This window comes from Bison bison, unplaced genomic scaffold, assembly GCF_000754665.1.
Source record: "Bison bison bison isolate TAMUID 2011002044 unplaced genomic scaffold, Bison_UMD1.0 scf7180017864144, whole genome shotgun sequence".
Taxonomy (NCBI): domain Eukaryota; kingdom Metazoa; phylum Chordata; class Mammalia; order Artiodactyla; family Bovidae; genus Bison; species Bison bison.
The window spans coordinates 613727-619543 of NW_011494716.1; positions in this window are offsets into that span (position 1 = coordinate 613727).

The following is a 5817-nucleotide window of genomic DNA, read 5'->3' on the forward strand; positions in this document are numbered from 1 at the left end:
GACAGGGTGATGGACAGGGAGGCCTGGCGTGCTGCGATTTATGGGGTCACAGAGTCGGACACGACTGAGCGACTGAACTGAACTGAACTTAAAGAGTAAACGGCTTAGCAAGGTCTGGCAGGCCCAAGGCAGGTGCTGACATAATTGTACCAGATTTGAGTTCTATTACCAGTGGGACTTGTTTTGCAAGCCCGGGGTGGTTGTCTTCTGCCCAGACCTCAGGAAATATGTTGAATTCTCTCTCTCCACTGTTTAGCCTGTCCGGTTTCCCTTCCGGGAGATCATGCAACCTCCATTCATCTTGAGGGGTTACCGAGAGGAAGAGTAAATAGGTGGTTGAGCCCACTCGAAGAGTGGGTCTTTCGTGGGGGGAAAGTCACTTGTGCCCCCAATTTAGACAGCAAGTCTCTTCCCAACAAGGTACTGGTCATTCAGGGATGTATAAAAATTCATGAGTCACTTGGTGACTGACATTTTTGGGGTAGGCTTGAGACACAAAGGCTGCATTTATCACCATCTGAGACCCAGCAGCCCCTGGATCTATTGGCGTATAAAGTATACTGGCTTCGCACAGTCTTTGGTAGAACTCAGAGGGTGATTCTTTCCCTCTTTGAATCACTTCAGAGGGTTTTGCCATACTCATAGGTTTTGGGGTCCCGCCCTGAGGCCTTGTAAAATAGCCGCCCAATATCTCTCCACGTGGCCCCTCCCTTCCTCTGTGTTACAGTCTCAATTGGGCCTCTCATCGGGGTGGCTAGTTCTGCCCACCGCTGCAGGTCTGCAATACCCTCAGGTGCCACTGCTCTTAACCATTTTCTGGCCTCAGTTAGGATCCTGTGTCTGTCCTCAGTGATGAAGAGAGAGACTAGAAGTTGGATTATGTCATCCCATGTAGGGCAGTGGGTTCAAAAAATAGTCTCCATTGGCCTAATCTTGTAATAATAGGCTACGGGGGGCTGATGGTAGTGGCCATCTGTCCCCTGAACTGGAGGCTGCTGTAACTCTCTGAGGGGCATTTGTAGTGGGGCCCTTTCCTCTGGCTCCTTAGTGGAGCACAGCCTCTGTTTGATTCTGGTGTCTCCTTTTCCCTTCCTGTCAGTACTCACCGGGAGAGACGGGTATAGCTTGGGAAGTTCAGCTGGAGGCGGATCCTGGAAGTGTTGGCCAGAGGCTTCTGCCACCGGCATCGGAGCCTGCCGAGGTGGCGGCTCTATGACCTCCGGGAGAGCTGGTGGAGGAGCAGTGGCTGCTGCAGGAACTTCACCTGGCCCTGGATCGGGCATTACGGTGGCCTTGGGTCCTGGCGGTGGGCACATCATCATCCAGTATGGGGGAAGGGCAGGTCATCCTTGTCCAAATCCTGCCAGATCCCAGAGGGAGAAGGGGGATCATCATGTCTTCACCTGCTAGTCAGCACGGCCGAACCAGAACACCACGTGGTCCAAGACTGTTTCTCCCTTAAAGTCTGTTCTGCCTTGGTGGGCTTGATCAGGTGTGGATGAAAACACAGATGGGTTAAATATCCCACTCCAGAAAAGCCAATTCATACTCACTTATGTATCCCCCTCCTTGTAGCCTGACAATTTTGAGGGGGTCAAGAATTTCACAGCAGACGGGATACTTCCTAGGGGAGGCTAGAATACAAGCACACGAGGATCAAGTTTCTTCTCCTAAAAATCCCCTGGTGATTGCTTGGTAATAATTTTCCCCAAGACAGCGTGGACACACCTCTGAATAACCTTCACAAATTTCCTTCCTAAGCCCTAACATGCTCGTTGACCTGTGTACCAAGCAATCGCTGCCACCTGCCTATTCCAGGCTCCTGTGGGTCCGTGCCCCTTCCAGTCCCTCCCAGGGGGGTGATCAGGCCCCCTCTTCCACCTTCCGGGTGGGTTCCTCCTCACCTGAGCGCTCAGTTCCCCTGCTGCCGTCCACTACCTGCTAACATGAAAGGTCCGGGTGTTGAGAAGCAGAATCCTTCCTGAAGGACAAGGCACCTTTCCCCTCTAGAAAATTCAAGCCGCAAGGCCTCGGAGTAGTCCCAAATGGGACTTATCTCCTCAAAGTGAGGAGTTTCCCGGCCAAAGCACCAAATGTTGTAGCCACGCGTTCCCGGAAACAAACTTACTCAGAAGGACAATGTAGATAGTGGAGTGCAATTTATTACACTGGGGGGCCCAAGGCAGAGTCTCCTCTTAGCCAAGGACCTCAACCAGTTTTTGTGAAAACCTTATATACCCTAAGTGTATAAGGTTCCTTGAAACTAGTCTGAACAAAGGAAAAAGAAAGATACAGTCAAAGTTAACCCGTGATCATATGCCTTAAGCCTAGGTAGTTAACAGTGGACAATTATCAATAGGCCTGTGGTCATACCCCAATAAGCATAATAGAATGTATGATTCTATTCAGTTACACAGATAATTAGGGTATTCTTTTAGGCGATGGAGAGCCCTGGGTCTCTTCCTTCTGGGGGCCTGGTTTTCTAGTTGGTATGTCATTTCCATAGATACTGGGCATATAGCTCAAAGTCCACAGTCCGGCCCAAGATGGAGTCCTGCTTTCAAGACAGAGCCTGTTTTGTTTCCTCCTTCAGTCAGATTTCATTTCCCACCTTATTTAGTTCATTTGTGGATCAAGTCCCCATGTCTCTGAAAGGTCATGGACTGCAGGGCTGCCCGATTGCTGTGGTGTGCCCCCGTTCAGGGAACACTCTCCAAGCCATAGACTGGGACTGGAGGCCTGGCATCCTGGGTTGGGCCCAAGACCCAGAGCCTCAGCCAGCTGCAGCTCCCCTCCCTGTGCCCTTCCTTTGCATTAGCATATCTGGCAGTCACAGCCCTTGTCCCTCAGGCTGAATCCCTGCTCAAGAGCCCAGGCGTGTCCCCAGGAGACCCAGGGAGCTGGCAGGCCCCTCCCTCTCCAGCTGTCATCCCCTCTGCCAGCCCCACCTCTGGGAGTCCTGGACTCGGTTCCTTTTCCTCCTTCTGAAAAGTCTAGTTCACAATGACTTAAAAATATCTTTTTTAAGTTCAAAATGTGCTTTCTGTGGAAGTGTGGAAGGGCTAGAATATAAAGTTAAGTACAGATAGCACAGGCCATGGAGTCAGGGAATTTAGGGCTCTGCCCCCCACAGAGGCTGTGCAATTGTGGGTAAGTTGCTTCATGTCTCTGGGTCTGTTTCCACATTTTCATATTTCCCCATTTTAGGGGAAAATAATCATAGTTCCTACTTCCATGGGGTGTGAAAGTGAGGTTGCTCAGTCATGTCCGACTCTTTGCGATCCCATGGATTGTAGTCTACCGGGCTTCTCTGTCCATGGGATTTTCCAGGCAAGAGTACTGGAGTGGGTTGCCATTTCCTTCTCCAGGGGATCTTCCTGACCCAGGGATCGAACCCAGGTCTCCTGCATTGCAGGCAGATGCTTTACCCTCTGAGCCACCAGGGAAGCCGTGGGGTGTATGAGCACTAAAAGAGAAAATGCGTGTGAGAAAAGGACAGTCAAGCACACAGTGGGAACTTACTCACTCTTAAATAACAGTTAACACTCCCTGTGTCTGCGTGCTAAGTCACTTTAGTAGTGTCCAACTCTGTGATCCTATGGACTGAAACCCACCAGGCTCCTCTGTCCATTGGATTCTCCAGGCAAGAATACTAGAGTGGGCTGACATGCCCTCCTCCAGGGGATCTTCCCTGACCCACGTCTCCCGGGTTGGCAGGGGGTTCTTTACCACTAGCGCCACCCCAGTATTTTGTAGTTTTCAAAGCAGCTGCCTGGCTCAAAAGGAGGACCCAGGAGAAGAGCCGGACCCAGGACCTCTGCTCCCACCTGGGGGTCTCAAGGTTTGAAACCAAAGCCCTTAGCGGGGGCCCTGTCGGGGAGGAAGCCCCCCAAGCCCCGCCCAGGCGTGGGTCCCTGCAAGTCCAGGCAAGAGCCGTCTTGAACCATGCGCCCCCTTGTGACCTGTCTCGGAAACAGCACCTCGGACCCACTAAGATTCCCAGAAGCCCCATTCACCACTCACCCAGGAAGGGGCCACAAAATTGGATTAACGTGGCTTTAGAAAGGCAAGGAAAAGACGACCACAGGTGCAAACATGGCTACCCTAACAGCAAGAGGAGACTGTGATGAGCACTCCCGGGGAGTCTGCTGTGTTCTGTTTCTTGACCTCAGCTTGACCTCTGTGCCAGCCGCGTAGGTACTTTGTAGGTTTGTGTCATATTGTTCATTTCTGTCTCGTGCACACTTCTGTATATACGCTATACTTCACCCTGGCCTGTAGCTTTGTTTGTTTACTTGTTTGTCTTTTGGACAGCCATGCTGCCCGGCTTGTGGGATCTTGGTTTCCTGACTAGGGATCAAACCCAGTCCCAAAGCAATGAAAGAACTTAACCACTGGACCGCCAGGGAATAAGAATCTTATCCCTGGCATAAGATTTTTTTTTTGTTTTTTTTAATAATCCGACAGGTGTGAGGAGGAGTTTAATAGAAGTCAGCTTTGCACAGTGCAAGTGTCTGGGGCTGACAGAGAAGTCCCAGAGGCGGCAGAGGCAGGGATCTGGGCTAAAGAGCTGCCACCGGGTGACCTGAGGGGCTTTTAGCACAGCTGCATGTTCAGATGTCTGACCCGCAGGCTCCTGGCCTCTCCTTCAACTAGCCTCCCCCAGATTCCCAGCAGGCAGGCGGTGCTGCTTCGAGCGGCTGGTGGGAGCCTCGACCCAGGCTGTGCCATTTTAAGCGACACACTTCCCACACCCCAGCTGTCACCCTGCTCTGGGCTCCCAGCTCTGCCCCCTCAAAGCTGCTCCTCTATTCAGAAGCTGGGCTGTGTGTGTCCCCCACTTCTGGGAGCAAAGGGGAGCCCAGACCCTGGCTCTGCCAGGGGCTCTCGTGACCCCCGAGTGGTTCCCGTGCTCTCAGGCTGCCCTGCCAGGGTGGGGCTGAGCTCTGGGGTCTGGCCGAGCTGTGCTGGGGGCAGGGGTGGTAGTGGCATTGCCAGGGCCAGGGTTCCCAGCTGGCCCAGGCCATGGTCCCGAGCAGAGTCGGTTGGCCCCAGGCCCCAGACTGTTTGGCATTTTCTGCAGGCACACGCCAGCACCCAGGCAGCCTGGCAGTGGTGGCGGGCCCTGGCTTTCCCTCTGGCAGTGGCCAAGCGGGCACCTGGCCCGTACCTCCCACAGGGCCCCTCCTGGTCTCCCTGCCCGCCTCCTCCTGGGCCAAGCTTCCCCGGCGCCCAGTAGGGTGGGCCTTGTCTGGATCTGTGCAGGGGGCCCTCAGCTCTCCCGGGTCTGAGGCAGAGGCCTCGAGCCCAGACTGGCATGAGGTGGGCAGACAGCAATGTGATGACTGGGGTAAGAGGGTCTGCTGCCCAGGCGTGTGTGGGTCTGCTGCCCAGGGTGGAGGCCTGTGGGCTGCCTGCCTTCAAACCCCAGCCCCCAAGCTTGACTGTATGATCTGGGCCCAGTCCCTTCTCCTCTCTGCCTCTGTTTCCCCATCTGTAAAATGGGGTAAGAAGTAGCTCCCTCGTTTTAGAGGAGAGTGAACAGACGCAGGGAAGTGGGCTTTCTGCTCAAGCTCCCCAGCCAGAAGGAGCTGGTATGTGAACCTGGTCTGAATCTGAACCCAGCACCCAGGCTGCTGATCACAGGCCACTTAGCCACCCTCCATGAGCAGGCCAGGGAGCCGGTGCCTGCTGCCATGGGCCGAGCAGGTGGCCTGGCAGGAGAGTAAACTGCCACAGCTGCCCTGGGCTCTCGGGATTGGTTGGGGCCAGGGGCCAACCCTGAGCCCTCCCAGCCTCCAGGACTCCAGGTCACAG